The sequence below is a fragment of the Furipterus horrens genome, unplaced genomic scaffold (genome assembly GCF_987537825.1).
Source record: "Furipterus horrens unplaced genomic scaffold, mFurHor1.1.pri manual_scaffold_5, whole genome shotgun sequence".
Lineage (NCBI taxonomy): Eukaryota > Metazoa > Chordata > Mammalia > Chiroptera > Furipteridae > Furipterus > Furipterus horrens.
In genome coordinates, this window is record NW_028327175.1 from 196,357,750 (window position 1) to 196,379,625 (window position 21,876).

The following is a 21,876-nucleotide window of genomic DNA, read 5'->3' on the forward strand; positions in this document are numbered from 1 at the left end:
ACAAAAACACTTTATTGGCAACATTTTGCTTCTTAAGCTGGGTGGCAGCACATGAGAATTGATGGTGTTGTTTTATATACTTGATGCCTGAACTGTTGAATAAGAGGACAGAACAAGGCCCACATGCGCGGGTGTATTTCTGTCCTCATTCATCTCCCAAGAGCTGTCCTGGACGTCAATGACTTTAACATGCTGGGAAGGCTGTTCATTTTCATGGTCAGAAAGCCGTGGGAACCCTGTGTCATTAGGGTTCTCTGCATTCCGATGACACCCTCACTCTGGCTGCAGACTAAGCTCCGCGAGGACAGTGAGGAGCTAAGGTTCACTCACTTGCACCCCAACCACACAATGAATGTTTGATTTGAGCTGATTAGTCAAATATTCAAGCAATTCTGTTTTATAACTCTTTGAAATATGTTGCAGTTAACCATGAAAGGTCAGGAGTGTCTTAACACACAATATAAAACATATTTTATACCAAAACTATCAATGTTTATCCATATTTAGATGGCATATTATTTACCATCAGGTATTAAAAATAGACAACAACCTCAGACAAGCAAAACCAGCCCTCCAGGGCTTCCGTATGTGAATTTGCACCATCGCGTTACCCTGCATTCACGTGTGATGTCCCATGGGGCATGACAATCCCTTCACTGGGATGTCTGTTGATGGCTTTCCATAAAGCCCTGTAAAAACTAGCTCAGAGACACACTGCATCTCCCTCCACAACTAAAGATGAATACAACTACCTCAAAACTAGAGACAACCAGAAGTTCCAGAAAATTGAGCTGTATGGAAGTCCAACAAAGATATAAAGAAATACTCATCCAGACAGGTAGGAGGAGCAGAGCCAGGGTGGAGAGGACGCGGTGTGGTGGTGGCAGCAGCAGCGGCAGCAGCGGCAGGCCAGTGGAAAGTGCAGTCACACATTTTAAAAGGTAGGGATGGACACCTGGGGAGCACTCCCAGCACCAGACCAGGCCGTGCAGCTCATGGTCCCAGCACCAGGGAAAATAAAGCCTCATTGCCTCTGACTATGCAAATCAGTGGGGGTTGGGGCGGAGGCAGAAACTGCCAGTCTCTCAGCAGAGTCTGCTTGTTTAAAGGACCCCCATGGTCTTAGAACATCCACAGACCCACCCACTCAGGGAATGACAGCCAGGGCAGCAGCTGGAGAGGCACCAGTCCCATGTGGAAGTAGGAGAGGTGCCTGGAAAGAGGGCGAGTGCTGAGCAAGTGGCATTGTTCCCTCTCTAACTCCTCCCCCACACACAGCACCACAACATGGTGAAATGAGTCGCACTGTACTGATGACTTCCTAAGGCTCCACCCCTTACAACATAACAGGTGCAACAGCTCTACCTAAGACACAGAGGCAAACAAACACAAGAGCCTGCCAAGATGAGGAGACAGAGAAGTATGGCCCAAAAGAGGGAATGGATCAAGTTTCCAGTGGAAGAACTAAGTGGCAAGGAGATAGCCAACCTAACAGATGTAGAGTTCAAAACACTGGTGATAATTATGCTCAGAGGCTTGACAGATATGCTTGAGTATGGCAAACATATAAGGGAAGAAGTGAAGGCTATGCTAAATGAAATGAAGAAAAATCTACCCAAGACCAATGATGAAGGGAAGGAAACTGGGGTTCAAGTCAATGATTTGGAACATAAGGAAGAAAAAAACAGTCAACCAGTACAGAGTGAGGAATTGAAAAAAATGAAGAGAAGCTTAGGAACCTTTGGGACAACTTTAAACATGCCAACATCCAAATCATAGTGTTGCCAGAAGGAGAAGAGGAAGAGCAAGACATTGAAAGCTTATGTAAGAAAATAATGAAGGAAAAATTTCCAAATTTTGTGAAGGAAATAGACATACAAGTCCAGGAAGCACACAGAGTCCCAAACAAGCTAGACCCAAAGAAGACCACATCAAGACACATCATAATTATTATAAAATGCCAAAGGTAAAAGATAAAGAGAGAATCTTAAAAGCAGTACAGGGAAAGCAGAGTTACCTACAAAGGGATGCATATAAGACTATCAGCTGATTTCTCAAAAGACACTTTGCAGGCAAGAAGGGACTGGCAAGGAGTATTCAAAGTGATGAAAAGCAAGGACCTACAACCTAGATTACTCTACCCAGCAAAGCTACCATTTGGAATCAAAGGACCAATGAGGTACTTCCCAGACAAGGCAACGCTAAAGGAGCTCATCATCACCAAGGCATTATTATATGAAATGTTAAAGGGACTTATTTAAGAAAAAGAAGATCAAAACTATGAACATTAAAATGACAACAAACTCACAATTATCAACAACTGAATCTAAAAAATAAAAACAAAATCCAACTAAGCAAACCAGAATAGGAACAGAATCATAGGTGTGGGAATCATTTAGAGGGTTATCAGCTGGGAGGGGAAAGGAGGAGAAATGGGGAATGGTGCAGGGACTAAGAGGCATAATCGGTTGGTACAAAATAGACAGGGGGAAGTTGAGAATAATATAGAAAAGGCGGAAACCAAGGAACTTACATACATGAGCCATGGACATGAACTAAGAGGGGTCGGATTGCTGGAGGGAAGGGGGGTACTGGGCAGAGGGGAGCAAAGGGAAAAAAACTAGGACTACTGTAACAGCATAATCAATAAAATATACTTTAAAAAAAAACTAACTCAACTCAGCTCATAGCACAAATCAAGTATATTGTTATGAACCTCTCCTGTGAATGAAAATAAAATTATGCATATATTGACACAAAAACCTTTGAAATCCTACAGTTTTTTAGCATGTTTGTAGTATAAAGAGCAATTACATCAGTGATCATTGTCTTAAATTTCTCTCAACTGCCGTTTTCTTTCTCTGTTCCTGTCCTGCCATTGTTCCTTTTTCTAACCATTCCCTGGTCTTTGGTTCTTTTTTCTTAGGGTCATTATGTGGTAGGCACTGCTAAGTGTTGAGAGTTGGGTAGGACAGAATAGACTCAGCTCTCACTGAGTCTACAGTCTTGCAGAAATACAAACATTGAAGAACTCCTACCCCCAAAATACCACAGTTGTGATTATTGCTCTAAAGGGAAAAAACCAAGAGGCTAACACATTTGAGCTCATGACTCAAGGTTGCAGCCTGAGGCTGTCCTGCCTCCAAGGCCCGGCTCGGTGGGAAACTCCCTGTCCCACAGATGTTTCAGGGCCATAGTAGAGAAACAAATTCATCCAGGACACTGTATTTTGTCTGGAGGGATGGGAAGTGGCTCACCTCTCTAGGGGAGAAGAGCACAGAACTTCCATCTCCCATGCCTTTTACTGAGGAGGGGATTTGGGAGATACAAGGTCAAGACTTATGAAGCATCAATAAGCTTTCAGACGCTTGGGTTACAGTTGACAGTTACTAATTACAGATATCAATATAGAGAACACAGTGACCAGTCTGTGTCAGGCTCTGCTAAATCTTGAGGTCACACTGGCATTAGGTGCAAAGTTTCATACATTCCTTGCTAGAGACTGTTTATAGGTAACTAAGAGATAAGAAAAGCAGAGCCACCTCTAAGGCATAATAAGCATTCTTTCAACCCAATTCCCATGGAAACCCCCTGAGCGGCCTTTGGTCTGTCTGCCCCTTAGTCTTCCAGTTTTCCGCTGAGACTTAAAGGCCTCCCTGGAGGGGGTGGGGGGGGGGAGGGGCGGGCTGGGGGGATAGAAGGAGTGCCTGGCTCATGGCTTGGGCTACAATTCCAGAAACTACAGGGAGTGGTCCCCACAGCAGTCCAGAAAGGGCATAAAGAATATTACAGCAAGAAAGAGGACTCATTGTTACTCTGAAGTTGATGGTAACACACAGTGCAAACCTCCCTGGTGCAAATCCAAACCTAAGAGTGAACCAGGTCATTTTAAGAGCAGTAGAGTATTCCAACTAATATGAAGAGCTCCAGAGAAAAATCTACCCTCATCATAGACATACCTGGTACAGAGGAATCTTTAAGAGTTGTACTTCATTAATGGAAACTATCAATAACTATTATTTGCCATACACTTGACTCTTCCAAATGGTTCCTTTATAACATACAACCATATCCCTGCTTCTCCAACAGCTTTCTGCAGTGGTTTTCATTAAAGAGAATAAACAGAAAGATTAGATAAACTTACCATATAAAAAAACAAAATTTTACTATAAATCTCTCCAACATCACTCATTCTAAGCATGGCATACACAAAAATATCACCTGTCCTTTTGCAGTCAGTATGGGAAGAACCAGGATCATAAATCAGGTATTAATTACAAATACCGGCCATTATTCTTTGCATTTATCAGACTAATGTCCTGTATAAGAATCCCTGGCTTCAACAATAACATCATTCTCATATTCATCTGTTTCTTGGCTCCAAGCTGGTCTTAAAAGCCAAGATTCACAGTCAGACCCTTCACGGTAAACAGTTACTGAATCTGCTCAACGAACGAAACCCGAAGGCAGCTGCTGTTTTATCACCGTCCTTTCAAAAAGTCTCTCCTCCAGTGGAGAAGAGAGTTTGGAAAGAGCTTGATGTCCCCTCTCTGCACTAGCTACGAATGGTCAGCTTTCATCTCAACTTGAACATGATCTACCTTCTTCATCTTCCCAGAATGCATGGCTTCCCTCTGTGACCCTTTCCAACTTCTTTCCTTGGCCCCTTCCCACTCTTCACACACTAACTCCCACACCCCCTCAATGCTTTCCTTCAATTTCCTAAATAAGTTTAAGGGATTTCCACGTGAAATTAGCTTTAAACCAAAATTTTTGTTTGCACTCACACTATCTAAATGCAGTACAGAGTGGGGCAAAAGTAGGTTGACAGTTGTTAGTATAGAAAATAATAGAAGAATAAATAATAAGACAAGCACAAACTGTGTTTTGCCTACTCACAACCATAAATGTATGTTTGCTCTGCCCTTTATGTAAGGGTATGTCCCTTTCAAAACTGAAATTACAAAATAATCCTATAAATAAAAATTGGCACATGTAAGGCTCAAGCATAGCCTCAATGAAAAAGAAAGGTAATTAGTACCATCCAGTCTAATAAGGTCTAAAAGCATGATGTGCATCTCAAAAAAGAAACAAAGACAGATGTTCAGATACTGGGAACTTTTAAAAATAATTCTCTCGATTAAGCACATTTTTCACAAAAGGGTGATAGCATTATTTATATTTATATGTATATATACACACACACACACTCAATACCTACTCATTACTTAAAAAAAGAAATAAAATGATACAGAAATATTGAAGCAGGAAACAAAAGTTCTCTCAACCTCTTCCGCAGAGATGACCACCAGCAATGCCTTGGTGAAGATTCAAAGATTTCTTTAGCATGGAAAAAGTCTACTGGTAGATACTGCTCCATGTTAGTTAATGCATGTAACTCTAACTCAATTTTAAAAACAAACCACTCTCTGTATACAATAATTTATTACTGACAATTTTTCAATTAAAAATACTGTGCATTTAACTTTACAGAGCGGTGCAAGATTCATTTCCCGAGTTGGATATGCAACAAAAACTATTATGCATGACTAGAAGCAAATTGAAATTCTAGGAATAAAAATATACTCGTAGTTGTTGACATTAAAAACTAAATGGGTAGACTAAATGGAAAAGTGAACGGAGATGAAAGGATAATTACGTAGCTGAAGAATTTACCCAGGACACCCAGGAGAAAGCAAAAACTGAACACAGAAGAAACAGAGTAAGACAACAGAATGAGGAGACCTAACATACCTTTAATCAGAGTTCCAGAAAGGAAGAGCGAAGAAAGGAAAAGTGAAGAAAATGGAGAAGGGGCAACATCTGAAGGATGATCGCTGAACCCTGGCGGGAGTAGCTCCGGGGGCTTGGCGTGTCCTACAAAGCGAAAGGCCACCGGTCACCAGCCTGGTCCCCTGTCGGGACGCACATCTACATTTCTCTCCCTCTTTCCCTCCCTCCCTTCTCCTCTCTCTAAATAAATGAATAAAATCTTTTTTTTAAAAAAAGAATAATCCCTGAAAATATGTCATAAGTAACTAAAAATATGGATTCGGAATGTCAGGAAGCAAAATATATCTCACTCGGGAAAAAGAAAAAGAAAAACACACCTAGACACAAAAATGAAACAACAGAACATCCATGCGGGCTGCTCAGAGCTCAGTAGGAAAGGAGGAAAAGATTTCATGAAATAAAATGCGTCCAGATTCACAACTCGTAGGGCACAAGTATCGCTACAAATAGCGGGTACAGCTGAAGAGGAGGCTGCGGGACCTATGCACCCCCACGCACGCCGTGACTTCCTGATGCATCTGGGGGGCCCCGATCAGGCGGCACGCACATCTGCCACCAGCAGAGCAACGCAGCCTGAAGACAGGGAAAACCTCCTACACGCATCCCATTAATAATTCAGTATTTGTCACCTAAGAATGATTTCGTTATAAAGTTATGGGGCTCGATCGAGAACCAAGGCAGTTTTTAAATGCATCTGAATAGCTTATGTGCTTGCCTTTTTGCTACAGTTATTGGTCATTCCAAAAGTCAGACACAGCGGAAAGTAAGAGTCCTCATGGAAGCTGAAAGAAGGAAGTTGGAAGAATGAAAATGGGTAGGGGCTTCAAAATGTTTAAAAAAAAAACACCTCTCCTATACAACAATGAAAACAAATTCTGATGGGTGAAATGGCATGCGGAACCATTTCAGATAGAATTAGGGTAGCCAAGAAAATATTGATACTAGAACTCATCATAGAGGTGCCCAGAGAAGGGATGAGCTGAGAAGAACCAGAGTCCTCCCAGACACAAAGCAGAACTTCCAAAGAGAAAACAATTTCTGCTGTCAGAACAGTCTCACCGCAACGCATGTGCTGACTGCCACCAGGGCTGCGGACTCTCATCCTGGTCTGTTACCCACAGGGAATGCAAGACTTTTGCCTCCGGAATCGTGACCCCAACATACAGAGAACCAAATGGAACACAAACAGTTTGTTAAGATGCCTCTCAAACAGGTGTTCTATGACAGATTTAAATACAAACAGATTGTTCTAAGATCTTGGCTATTCTATGACACAAGGATGTATATATATAAGGTGTTTGTTGATATTATTAAGTGGTTTTAACAAGACACATTATTTATGCTAGGTAAGTTTTCAGACTGAATTAAATGTACTGATAACTCTCAAGAGTTACAAGATGTCACAGAACACGAGGAAGCTGCTTCCCTGGGTTACATGTAAGTTGAATTAACATGCATGTCACCACCGTCTCAAAGAACAGACAAGAAAGAACCGAGAGTATGATTTTCAAGTAGTAAAAATAAGAGATGAGAGTGTTATTGCTAAGTGACCCACTAGAGATCACAATGGAAAGTGAGGCCCTTCAGACACACCAGAGTCCAAGGACGTGTCAGACCAAATGCAGGTTGGGTGCAGGTCTACACGTGCCTGGGAAACTTTCTGAATGAGAGGACCCAGGCTACCGACTGATCCAAAGAGCTGGGGGAGAACTGAGCACTATAAGGGGAAACCCATACAAAGTAACACAAGACATGAAATAGACACAAACCAGACATCAAGTTAAACTCTGCTGCCTCGTCATCTCTCTGCAACAGCGAGCCGCTCTGTGTAGGCCGTGATGAGCGCTACTCACAGACAGCAAGCCCATTTGCCATGCAGAAAACCCATCTTGAACTTTTTTGCCAAAATGCGTCTGAAACTAAGGCACACACAGGAGTCCTTCAAATGCAGTTTTGTCTTTTCAACAGAGCGTGTGAAGTTCCAGACAGCCGTGCCCCCCTTGCACACTGGCAATCGGTGGGTGACAGACAGAGTGGCAGCTGGGGCAGGCGATCGGGTCTCAAATACTCTTCAGAAACGTTGGTAAGCATTTAAAACACTCAGGACGCAGCTCGCTTTTAAATCCCACCGGAAAAAGCTGCCTCCCCCATACCGGAAGCTGCGGGCAACTTCGGGGTTTACCGCAGTTACACGTTCTTTTTGGGGTTCCCCTTACATTAGAGCTCGTACTGTAATCCCCCAGGCCAAATCGGCCCTTCTCTTTAAGGGGCCTGAGGCCACAGAAAAGGTTTGCCCAACACCAAGCCGTGCGATCCTGTTGGATGACGACCTTGTCAAGTATGACCCGTTAAGGACTCAAAAATATACCTTCTGCGAGAAGGGAACCGGAAGACAAGCAAAACACACACACACACACAATGTATTTAGAAAGTTAATAAAGGTTGTGCAAGAGGCCACATAGTGTGTTATCCCATTTATATGAAATGTCCAGGGCACGCACATCCACAGGGACAGGGTGGACCCGTGGCTGCGGGGGGCTGGGGAAGGGGGGCTGAGAAAGGGGGGCTGTGGGAGTGACTGCTGGTGGGCATGGGATCTTTTGGGGGGATGATGAAAGGAGCTCAGAGGGTGGGGAAGAGCTACTGCTGACTTCTCATGTGCTGCGGGGAAGGACTACAGAGCCGGCCTATTAAACAATCATGTATTAAGTAGTAGCCACCAAGGCGCAGAGTCGGGGGGCTGCGAAGGACAGCTTTGGGGTCTATTTCAGGTCAACTGACTGCTACAGGGACTAGGAGGGGTTTGTTGTTTGTTTGTTTGTTTTCTGCTCCGTACATAAGACCCCATTCCAGGGTTACACTTGCCGCAAAAGCTCCACTTCCAACGGCTGACAAGCAGAAGGAAGGCTACATGATATTGGGTGGGCCAAAAAGTCTGGGTTTTTTCCATAAAATAAAACACACATTTTTCACTTGACCAATAACTTTATTGATTTGGCCATTTTGAGTATGTCAGCTGTCTCCCTCTATTGGCATCTAGTGGATACAGGCCAGGGGGGCTGCTGAACATCTTCCAGTGCATAAGGCAGCCCCACAGCAGAGAGTTATTTGGCCACAATGTCAATAGTACCAAGAAACGTCGCAAACCGCTACTGACACAGTCGATCAGTCACAGCACCTACTCCATACGCTGCACAAACCTTTTTCTGCATTTTGGTTGTGTTTTTACCTTTTCTGAAGTAATAAAGCATAACATGCTGAAAATGTTGCATATTTTCTTCCATCTTCAATATTAAAATGGCTGCACAAAAATTCACCAATTTTGATCATTTTTTTTAAACGCACGCTGATAGGACAGCCATCACAATACAGTCTAACAGGGTGGTTTCGAATGAAATGAAAGACAGCTAAGCGCTACTAGAGCCATCGTACGAAAAAAAAAGTAACGTCGTTTTTGGCCAACCCAATACTAAACAAATGGCTAAATCAGTAAGATTTAAAACAGAAAAATAAAAATAAAAAAACCTAAATCTGGTTCTTAGCAAAAAAAAAAAATCAATAGAATTAGTAAACCTCTAGTCAGACTGACCAAGAAAAAAGGCAGAAACCCCAAGTTCTAGCACCAGGAATGAAACAGGAAATACCATCACAGAATAGAAAGCTAATGAGGGTTGGTACCCCCCCCCAAAAAAGGCTTTATGCTTATAAATTCCCCGAGTTAAACAAAATGACGATTCCTAAAGGAAGCCAGAGGGCCACACCAAAATGTGCCTGTGACGTAGAAATTATTTTGGGCCAAGGATAAGTATGTAGCAGCAACACAGGCAAAGCTCTCTAACTCCCCCGTGTGCTGCCTAAAGGCAGGACAGAGATTCTGCCTTTTTCCTGGACGCAGTCTCTCACCACCCAGAGATGGCTCAGAGGAAGAGCAGACAGCCTCGCGTCACTGCCCCCACCCCCCCACCCCGGGTTTTCTCTGCCCCCAGTCTGCTGCCCTTAGAAGGTGCCAGCGGCTTCCCTCTCCCTGTCCTCCCTCGACACGCGATTGCCCTTGGAAGATGCGGCCACATCAGCAGGCTGTTCTAAAGCACCCCTTGGAATCGCTTCTCACTGTCTTCTCTTCTGTGATGTGCGCTGCTAAGGTTGATGCTCTTTCTCTTTGGTTAATCGGATTTTCCGCCACGGAGCCCCGGCTGAAACCAAAGACGGGTCAGGAAAAGGGCCGCCTCTCCTGTGCTACCAAACTCGAGAAGAAAGAGACCACCTGGATCCCCCTGTATCTGTTAAAGAACCCGAAAGGGCGCAGCCACTTTGGAAAACAACTTAGCGGGTTGTTTGTTTGTTTTTAAGATTTTATTTATTTATTTTTAGAGAGGGGGGGAAAGCAGGAGAGAGGGAGAGGAACATCGAGAGAAACATCCATCAGTGGCCTCCTATACACGCCCTGACTGGGGATTGAACCCATAACCTAGGCATGTGCCCTGACCAGGAATCAAACCTGCGATCCCTCAGTTTGCGGGACGATGCCCAGCCCACGGAGCCACACCAGCCAGGGCAGCAGTTTCTTGTATAAAGTCAAGCATACACTGACAGTGTGGTCTGGCAGTTCTACCCCTAGGTATTTACCCAAATGAAATGAAAACCTGTGTTCCAACACCGGTATGTGAATGTATATGGAAAATTCATTCATAGTGCACCAAAAATTGGAAATAAACTAGGCTGTCCCAATGGTGAAGAGCTAATCCGTGCTGTGGCCATACAATGAAATACTACTTGGCAGTAAAAGTTAAAAATGAATGGTTGATACAGCATGGGTAAATTTTAAATGCATTATGCTAAGGGACATACTGTTCAAAAAGCTACAGACCGGACAGTCTGACTTCTGTGACGTTCTGAAAAAACGCAACCCTGGAGGGCCGCTGGCCAGCGGCTGCCAAGGGGGAAGGGTGGGCAGTTTCACTGCACCGGGGCGCCCAGTTACAGGACTCGGAGTGTGTCAGCCTCGCAGGGCTAAACCCCAAAGAGGAAAGCGCACTTTAAAACAGAGTCTAATATTTGTAAAATATAGAGGGAGGATAATGTGTTTTATTGTTCCAGGAATGCCTGATTGATTTGAACGTGGAAAAAAATTAAGATCGTCAATACGTGAGCAGATTAAAAACCAATGAGCACCTCAGATGTATAAGAAGTATTTGATGAAATTGAAAAGGGATTCCATGATTTTAAGAAATACTAATTAAATTAGGAATGAAAGGGAACTTCCTCACTCTGACAAGGGAAACCTACCACAAATGAAAAGCTGTCGTCCTTGGGATGAAACCCTGAAACTGGAAAGGAGAGGACCGCCATCAGCACGTCTGGTCAGCGCGTGACTGCCGGCCCCAGGGAGTGCCATAAGGAAAAGAGGTACAAAACCAAAGAACTGGCAATGAAGAACATAAGCAATTTAAAGATAATATGATCGCATACATGCAGATTCCAAAATATAATCAATAAACATAGCAAGTTAGCTACTCATACACCAAACAATTAGAAATTAAATTTTAACAAATTATATAATTTACAACAACACCAAAAATGCAATGAACCTAGTAATAAGTCTGCAGAATGTGTAAGGCCTTCATGGGAAAAGTTCTATAATGTTACATAGAATGCATCAAAGATATAACAAATGGGGAGGTAGGTGAGGTTTGCAAATTGGAAGATTTGATACTGTCAAGTTCTCTCCAGAATGACCCATTGATTTAATCCTAATGGAAATCCAAACAATTTCTGTGGAACTTGCTAAGTCAATTCTAAAATTTACATGTAAATGAAGAAGGCCAAGCGAAGCCAAGATGAAGGCAGAGGATGCGGACTGGTTGACACAAATGTTTTCTGATTAATGGACGAAATAATTCGATGGCCAGAAAAATTCATAGGTCCCATTAAGCCAGAATCTCTATAGCACCACAAAAGTATAACAGTAGGCATGTATGGGTATCTCCAAATTTATTTGAAAATAAACACAGGCTTTTAAAAAATGTTATAAACTGATTTTTAAATGCACATAAACCCCTATTAAGCTTCTTTTTAAAAAAAGAAAGAAAGAAACCGTAACTGAAAAGCGTCACTTAATATTACGCAGCATTGGTCTACTGATAGATTTGAGTCTGGCAAGCAATTTGCAAAACCGTTGCTGTAAATCCCACGCCACAGCTGACACGGGCACGGCATTTCCCAGGGGTCCTCCCCTCCGCAGCAATCACCGCGGCCGAGCCCAAACTCTGACACATTCTCTATTTATGATCATTGTTTTAACAATGTTTGTCAACCTGGCCCATAAATCACATACAGAAATAGAAATGTTTACGTGGCCTGCCGCCAAAAATCAATCCTTCCAGAGCGTTTGCTCTTCTTACTAGGACTATCCCAGGAGATAGCAAAACTCTTTTATTAGAAAGACTTTTTTTACCAAGGAAAACATTATCAGCAAGAAAGAAAAACAAACACAAAGAAAAACCCTCCCCTAAATTTCCTAATTAATGCCGTGTGTGAACGGTGACCGGCCACATACATTCCTTCGGCTGCCTTATGAAAACGGCTGCAGGCAGACATTTAGTCCAAAGTCACACATCACTTCTCACTGAGCCAATGCACCACCCCAGCTCGGGAAGACGCAGAGGCCAGAAATGTCAAGGCGCAGTCTGTAGCATGAAAAGTAAAAAGCAGAATGTACAGGCCAAACAGCTGCTGAGTTCTTCTGCGCCCTATGGCATGGTTCGTCACAACTGTCTGAAGCCCCATTTTGTGTCTGACAATGTCCCCAGCAAGGGGACAGAGCGAACACAGTGAGTTAATAATAACAGAACTTTCAAAAGCACAGTCACAGCGAGTGCAAGGGGCACTACTTCTAAGTTCCCATTTCCCCCCCACGTAGACGTGGTCACATTGTCATTTGACCAGAAAGGTGCTACTGACTGTCGCATTAACAAAATCTATTCTACTCATCTTAAAAAGTGACAGTAATTAAAAAAAAAAAAAAACATTTCAGAAGCAGTACAGACACTGCACTTGCGTTTGGGGAAGCAAGCAACCAGGAACAAGCAAGAGAATTCATACAATTCCAGAAGCCAAGTTGCCTAGCTTTGGGGTTGGTTAAAAAGTCGGGTTGGAAAGAGCCCAGAAATAATCAAATTCAGTGGAAAAGCTCCCTTGGAGGTCGATGGCCAGCCTTGGGGCACGTCCATCACACACGGGGTACGGAGCCTGTAACAGCTGTGGGGAGAAGGTGGCCCAGGTTCCCAAGAGGAGGACAGATAGACACTGGAAGGGCCCCAGCAGAATCCTAGCTAGAAGAATGCAGCCTGCACCAGCTGACGCCAGCCAGAGGCAGCTGGGTACACACCTCGGACCCACTTCGTACGTACCCTGTGCATCCCACGGGAATCGACTCTTTCTAAACATCATGGTTCATGTCCAAGAGTGGGAAAGCAGAACCACCCTTAGCGGAGGGGCTGGCTAGTCTGTAATAGTCCATGTGACCCAAAGCAGGAAAGGGACTCCTTCCCTCACTCCCGAGGGTCCCCCGGTCAGTCCCCGAGGGTCCAAGGAGCATTCTCGCATGCAGGGTTTTCTAGCATTGCCCTGTATTTCACGGTCAACAATTACCCAGGCTAGTGGTATTGGAAGTTAGCTCCATACCGACTGTTCTCTGTCGGAAACAGTACCTGACTCCTCATTCTCTTCAATGAACTAGGATTAAATTATGTAATTCTCATGACTTGGTTCGCCTTGAAACCCAGAAAAGCCTTCCCGCTCCTATTTACTATTTACAGTGGTCCCTCTCTACATCACGGTTCACTTATCGTGGCCTCACTGTATCGCGGGATTTTTTAAAATATTATATTTAATTATTGCGGATTTTTTGCTATATCACGGGATTTTGTGGTCCTGTACAGTAAATACTAAAATAAATGTAAGGTTCCTACTTTGCAGATTTTCACCTATCGCGGGGGCTCTAGAACGTAATGCCCGCGATAAGTGAGGGATCACTGTATAATTATATGTACACTTAACCAGTCCTGGCCATCTTTGGGTGGTCTCTAAACAGTACACTTTTGTCTTTGGGTTTTTACAATTTCATTTCTATTAGTTATTCTTGAGATTCTCCCCTGAAGCCCCTCTATCTAGAAATGAGTGTGGTATGGTAGGAAGAACACAGGACTTGACATCATAAAGACCTGACTCTCATTTAGCAGCTGTGGGACCTTGGCTGTACCGCGCGTCTCTCTGAGCCTCAGTTGTCCCGTCTGTGAGCTAAGGCTCTATTTACTACCCAAGGCCGTTTTACGGATTAGTGGAAATGTACATAAGACTCTAGCATTTAGGAGGTGCTCAAATGGCAGATATTTTTAAAATATTTTTATCGTGGTAAAATACGTATAAAAAGATTTACCATTCTCACCACTTTTATGTGTACAGTTTAGTGGCATTTGGGATACTGGTCTGTTGTACACCCACCAGCATTACCTGTCTCCAGAACTGGACCATCTTAAACTAAAACCCTGTACCTGTCCATTAAATATCTCCTCATTTCCCCTCCCCCAGGCATTGTCAATCTGTGAACTTGACTGCTCTCTGTAAGTGGCGTTGAAATAAATGTCTGGGCCCATGATGGCGCTGGGGGTCGGGGGAGGGGCCCATGCTCCACTTGACCAGAGACGAGTCAGCCAGTCCCCAGCGCCAAGCCAGCTCTGGGCTCTAGACTTATTTCCGTGTTGGTTGACTGTTCTAAAGAAGGTCAGAGAAGCGCCCCAGACATTTGTGCTCTGTCTCCATGTTGGGGACTCTAACGCTCTAGAAAACTGGCCCCAGCCCACATATTCCCTGTAGAAGGGTGCTCCCCACCCACGGACAGTTTTGTCTTGAATACAGGACACAAAACTCATTACCAAACTGTTTTCTTTTCACAGCGGAACCCTAAAGTACTCATCCCTTGGTGACTGACATGTCCCTCGGCATAATGTCTTCGAGTTTCCACCACAGTGTCCCCTGTGCCAGAACTCCCTGCCCTTTCAAGGCTGAATGGTGCTCCATGGACATATCTATCACATTTTGTTTGATCTGTTCGGTGGTTGACGGACACCGGCTACTGTGAACAATGCATGTGGCAAGTGTTTTCACTACAGACTGTGATATGCCAAATGTACGCTTCAGGCAATTAAAATAGTCTGTTCAGGCCCAGCCAAAGCTTCTCTTTGTGAAATACCTGCAGCCTACACGAAGGGGGTGCTGATAGCTGCTGCTTCCCATAGCTGGGGATCCCCTCCCCCTCCCGGCCCATTTTCACACCCACAGGAGCAAAACAGTTTATTACACTACGAGGAAAGAAACAAACTCTTCATCACAAAGTCATCACAAACTGTCAAGTAAATTCACAGAGCAATCTAGAATTTGAAAATGCCAATCAATTACAAATTATAGGGAAAAATCTGGCTTCAGTGGGCAAAGTCTGCCTTGCTCAGATGACACCCTTTGGTTTCCCAGCCCAGCCTGGCTCTCCCTTGCACCCACTTCACAACGAGTGACATTGTACTGGATCTAGAGGCCTCTCCCAGGCTGTGACCACTGCTTCCCGCCTCCCTGTGTCAGGCCAGATGCCAGCTCACTGCCGCGGGTCTGTGTCACTTCTCCTCTGTGCCTGACCCACCACAGGAGCTCACCCACCGCACTTCTGGTCCCCACCCCTTGACAGTGAATGAGACCTTCCCAGAGTGCAGGGAAGCACCCCAAGAGACAGGGGACCTGGGTCAGACCGCATGCTCCCCACTGGGGCAATGCCCCCAGGGTAGTTCTCGGAGTTGGGGGAACGGAGAAGAATGTCACAGATATCACAACGGCCCTTTGTGGCCTTTCGAGGTTCGACCATACCTGACAAGCATCTAATAAGATGTTTAATTTAGTGTTTAATTTCTCTTCTGGGGAGAACTAAGTCTCCTTGTGGGGAGATTAATGCAAATTTGGTTAAGAGGCACTGCCTCAGGTCAAGCCTCTTCATCCAGATCACTCTAGGGCTCCCCTGCCTTCAAGTTCCCAATCCTGTCTATGTTTTCTGGTCTCCCATTTACTTATTCAACCAGCACTGGAGTGCCCACGATGAGTCTGCGCCGCAAACATGCTGGTGACTCGGTGAGGACAGGCAGGGCAGTCCTGCCCCTGTGGGGTCAGTCTAGCTGAGGTGGAGGGTGTGGAATGGAACTTACCACAGAAAGACAGGTGGCCGAGACTGTTTTAAAAGCATCAAAACGTGCACAATGGAGCTTCGGGAGAAGAAGAAAAAGTCGCACACGTTTAGAATGTGACACCTGCCCCGTGCTGGGGACAAACAACCGCTGTCCGTAGGAAGTGGTTTTCCTGAGGTAAGAGACGGTGTCCCACATTGTCACGGCCATTTAGGGGGTTTAGGAGTAACAGTTCGGATGGTAAATTGGCTGTTCTGGGGGCATCCCTACAACTCTGTAAATGGATTTGTGTTTATCTAAAACGAACCCAAAGGAAGCAGGTGCCGTTGGGAGGAGTGCTGGCAGTGGCTGGGGTCGGAGGAGCGGGCCGCAGGACAGGCCGCCGTGGCGAGCCAGCCAGGCTCCGCCACACTGTGTCATCGGGTCACGCTCTGCCCACGGGGCAGCGAAGTGAGGGCGCCGGCGCCAGGCCCAGGTCCGCATCTGCTTCACAAATGTGCGGCCTCCAAGGACTGAGGTCACGGTGCCACGCAGAGTTAGCCCAGAACAGGACGGAGGGTCGCAGGTCTCCCTGGAACTCATTTGTTTGGTTTCTGCTTCTGTTAACGTTCACCACTTCTGTTCGTGATCACCAGCTTGGAACAGCACAGGAACACATGTTTCTCTTAAAAGGCTTCATTGTTTTGGATCCTTTTCCCTTTCCAGGAAACAAAGAATTTTGATAATTGGGCTCGTTGTCTGGAGGGTTTTTTTGTTATGTTTTGTTGCACGTTTCCATTATTTATTACACTGAACTCATTAACTTTTGTGGTTTCTTGGAAGTTCTAGAAAGTCTGAATATGTAACTCTAACATTGGTTTGCACGGAACTGAACACTGCACATTAAATCTAAAGAAAGTTGGGTGACAGCTTGAGTGATGAACCAGGACACTTCTCCCATCAGAACCACTACAATTTTTTTAATTTGATTTCAAACCGACGAGGCTACGTTATAATTGAAAGCAACCTAATTTAAGTCTCCAATGTTTTAAAGAAGGTGATCGCTTCCTCTTTCCCTGAAGTTTTAAGATCTCAAAGCAAATGAAGGGCTGGGCAGTAGGAACAGCAGGAAAGCGTAAGGGAGAGCAGGGTGCAGATCCAAAGCTAAGGGACCAGGGAGAAGGTGGCAATGGTTTGTATTTGTCTCACGTTTCCGTGGGCAAGCGCTTAGTGACGGTTTGGGGGCAGCTGTTGGTACTTAAACAGGGCACCACGAACAGGTTTCAGCTTCCGGGCAATAATCGTAAGGGCTGCTACCTGGAGGGGCCTGGGTTCTGTCCCCTCGGGGGGAGAGGTCTGCTGCAGCTGCTGGTCCCAGATGCGGGGCAGGCCCACACAGGCTGCCACCGGGTATTTGGTGACCCACCTTATATTCACCGGTCATCAGAAATGATCAGGACATCACCAGGCAAGCAGGTATTAGCTAGTCACTCATCAATGATTGCAATTAGGAGGTTTTCATCCAAAACAAGGAAAATTTTTGTTTTCATAAATGGAACTTGGAGGAAATGGATTCTATGATATATTCCATTTATCCCCATGAACTACTATAAAATAAATGCCTTTGGATACATGATTTTCTTTTATTCCCCATTAGAGAGAACCTGCTCTGTGTCCGGTATTGGGAGGGACAAGAGGCAAACAGAAACGTAAAATGAAACAGAAGAAGGACCTGCTCTCAACTCCGAGGGAAACCCTGCTGTGCCGTGCAGATGAGGGATGTTTTCCAATTACGTTGTTCGAGAAGTGAGGGTTTTCTGCTAGCACAAGAGTAAAAATCCAAAACTTTGGTGACCCACGTGTTGGGGAGGCTGTGGAAAACAGATTTTTTTTTTTAACGATTTTATTAATTTATACTTAGAGGGGAAGGGAGGGAGAAGGAGAGGGAGAGAAACATCAATATCAAACAGCAAGCCCTGGCTGCTGTGGCTCAGTGGATTGAGCGTCGGCCTGCGAGCCAAGTGTTTCTGGTTCGATTCCCAGTCAGGGCACAAGACTAGGTTGCACGTCAGGTCCCCAGTTGGGGGCGTGAGTGACAGGCAACCACACAGTGATGTTTCGCTCCCTCTCTTTCTCCTTCCCCTCTCTCTAAAAAATAAAATAAAATAAATAAACAAATAAATAAATTATTTAAATATATATATATCAAACAGGCAACTCTTCGCTCTGCAGGACGAAGCCCAGCCCACTGACCCACACTAGTGAGGTCAGAAAACAGATCTAACAATTTCCAAAGCCAGCCCTGCCTTTGACCAGGCAATTCCACATCTAGACCTTTACTCTCCAAATACACTTTCACAAAGGCAAAGTGTCAGACACACAAGGTTATTTCCTGCAAGTCCGCTTATAATTGTTTGTCATGCTAATAGCTGTCCCGGCTTCCTAAGGCGGCCATAACCAACTCTCACAAACGAAGCCCGTGTAAAACCACACTGACGTATTACCTACTGTTCCAAAGGTCAGAGGTCCAAAACAGGTCTTGCCCAGCTCAAATCAACAGCTTGTTTCTCCTGGAGGTTCCAGGGAGGAGACCGCTTCCCAGTCTTCTCCAGCTTCTAGAGGTTTCCACAGTCCTTGGCTCCTGACCTGTGTCCCTCTGACCCCCGCTGCCACCTTCACCTCATCTGCCCAACACCGACTCTCCTGCCCCCCTCTCAGAAGGACCCTGTGACCCATCACTGGGCCCACCTGGGGAGCCCAGGCTCATGTTCCCCTTGCATGATGCTTAACTGCGGCATGAAGCCCCCCAGCCGTGGACGGCAATACACGCCCAGGTGCAGGGGACCAGCCTGTAGACACCTTTCATTCAGCCGATCGCAAGAGCAGAAGAGTGGAAACAGACTGGGGGTCTATCCCTAGGAGGCTGGGGAAATAAATTATGGTGAACTCGTACACTAGAACACTATACTATATGAGAAAGCTCTCCAAACTATAACGTCAGGCCAAAGGAAAGTGTAGAATAGAGAGAGGAACATGGTATATAAAGCTGACTCTTAACAGCAGAGCTTGAACTGTGCGGGTCCACGTATACATGGATTTTTAAAAATTGGCCTGCAGAGTTCAATCCCGTGTTGCTCAAGGGTCACCTCCACACGTGCAGAGCGCCAGCTATAATTCTACATGAATTTTTGACTGGGAAGGAGGGTCGGCGCCCCGAGCTGCTGCCTTGTTCAAGGTCAGCTGTGGAAAACGTGGTTGCATATATAACGTTTAAACTATTTCTGAATCATAGAAGGGCCGGAACTGGGTGGTGGTGTTACAAGAATGAGACTTTGCGCTACATACTCATCATTTTTGATTTTTCAAAACTTGGGACTCTCATATCTACCTGAAAAGGAAAATAATAAAGTCTAGATAGAAAGAGTAGAAAGACAACAAAGGGCAAAAGGGGTTCCAGATGGGAAAGACTGGCGTGGGCTGGCATCAGAGCAGCCTGGCATCGCTCTATCAGATACAGGTGGTTTCTGATTCCCAGGCTGCATCACAAATGACCCCACAATCTAGTTAGGGGCTTAAAGTGACAAAGAGCGATGACCTCTCACGTTTTGAGGCTCAGGAATCCAGGAATGGCTTAGCTGCTGGGTCTAGCTCAGAGTTTCCCGTGAGATTGGGCATCAGGGCTCCCGTCAGCTCCAGGCCTGGCCGGAATGGGAGCACCTGCCTGCAAGCTCACCCGTTGGGCTGCGGGCGGGACTCAGTCCTCTCTGCTTCTTGGCCTCTACCCCTCACCAAGCGGCCATCCTGCAGGATGCTTGAGTGTGTCCGTGACATGGAAATTCATAGGGGATCCAGAAAAGAGAGAGAATATGAGAGAGGGGGAGAGAGGGACTGAAGACCAGGACAAGGCAGGAGCCCCAGTCCTTCAAAACCTCATCCTGGAACCGACGTATTGCACCTGCCACACCCTGTTGGCCACACAGACCATCCCCGGCACAGTGAGGCGTGACATGACGGTGAGGACACCAGGAGGCATGACCGGTCACCGAGGACCATCGTGGAGATTGGCTGCTGCAGACAGTGGGGGGCCGGGAGGGCAGGGCACGGGTCAGCAAACACGAGGAAAGGAAGAATAATGCAAGTGACCGCAGTCAGCATGGAAGGCAGAAGGAAGATGGCCCTAATTAGGCTCATCAGTGCCCACGCACCCTGGGAAGCAGTGAACATGGAAACATGGAGGGTGGGGTTGGCCCAGCGGCCAAGCCTGCGATTCTCTGTCCTTGCCACGCTCCAGCCTGTGCTCCGGACCTGGAGCTGAAACATAGTCTCGTCCCACTGGGACATCCCTTCCTGGCTGTCAGGCCCTCTCCTCTGCTTGGGGGAGGTCCTTGGAGAAAAGGGGCCTGTCTTTCACTTCCCCACGACCTGCCACCAGCCCCCCATCTCTGTAACAGTACGAAGCACCGAGTTGTGATTTAATAGGAGGTGGTCAGCTCTGACGGCGTCAGCCTGGCCACCCTGACAGGCTCGTCTCCTCCTTCACAGATTCCCCAGCTCTGCATGGCATTCACCCCAGAAAATTAGTCTCTCCTCTTTCAGTGGCGGCAATGACATTGTATTGAAATATTGGGTACAAGTGACATCCTGTGCCCCTGCCAGCAAGGGACACGACCTCATCGGTGTAACATGACAGTCCTCGTAGAAATATTTGACGTAAAATATCACGAGGAACAATGGGACAACCCCAGCCTGGGACATTCTATTAGACAGGTGGCTTGGCCACTTAGATTTAAGGAGACAAAAGGACCGTGACGATTAAATGCAATGTGTCACCCTGGGCGGGTCCTGGTCGCCTACACAGGAAAAACACAGCCGTAAAGGCCATCACTCAGGCCGCTGGGGAAGCATGAATGGGGACCACGTGTGAGACAATATCAGTCTGTTAAGTGTAGGGACTGTGTGAGTGGCACTGTGGTCACATGGGAAACTGTCCCAGTTCTTAGGAGAAACATGGGAAGGATTCAGGATTGAAGCATGACGACGTATACAACCACTTTCAGACAGTTCAGCAAAAATGTGCGCGCGCCCGCCCAGGGAGGGGGCCCAGAGAGGAAGAGAGGGGGAGGGGTCCAGGGTGGCAAACGGTGACGAGCAGGCAGGCGCTCACTGCGTGACCCTTCAACGGTCCTATAGCTCTCAGGTTTTTCAAAATAAGGACATATATATGTATCTACATGTGTGTTTGTATACAGTCGTCCCTTTCTATATTGCGGTTCACTTATCGCGGCCTCACTGCATCGCGGGATTTTTAAAAAATATTATAGTTAATTATTGATCGCGGATTTTTTGCTACATCACGGGAGTTTGCGGGACTGTACATTAAATACTAACATAAATGGAAGGCTCCTACTTCGCGGATTTTCACCTATCGCGGGGAGGGGGGGTCTAGAACGTAATACCTGCGATAAGTGGGGGATCAGTGTATACGCCATATATATGCAGTGTGAGTTAAGACAAGTTGCATATTCACGTAGATATAGTGCAGAAATGGGCCACTGCCAGCCTTGAATATACATTGCTGTCCCTTTAAAAGACCTGAACAGCCCACCTCACGGTTCACAGTGGGGAGCACCAACCCTAACACATGCTGTCATTCCAAGTCCCTGAGCCGCAGACGGCAGGTGTAGCCCTTCTTATTTCTTATCCCATCAGGACAGGTGATGCATAGCCTTCTGGGAGGTTGAAATATTCCACATGATCTAAATCTGACTTTCACTTGAATCACGGTCACTGAACTAAACCATCCTCAACTTCATTCTTGGAATAAACTGAAGAGTTTTGTTTTGAACTCCCTTGAACTTGGTCTTCAATGGGGAAGGAGACG

The 21,876-nt window shown here is 45.7% G+C and overlaps 1 protein-coding gene across 1 annotated transcript in view; it reads right to left on the bottom strand.

The window, feature by feature from the left end:
- The window catches only part of FANK1 (fibronectin type III and ankyrin repeat domains 1), a 57,464-nt gene that overhangs the window by 28,626 nt on the left and 6,962 nt on the right, over positions 1 to 21,876 (bottom strand). The gene's annotated exons all lie outside the window — the stretch shown is intronic.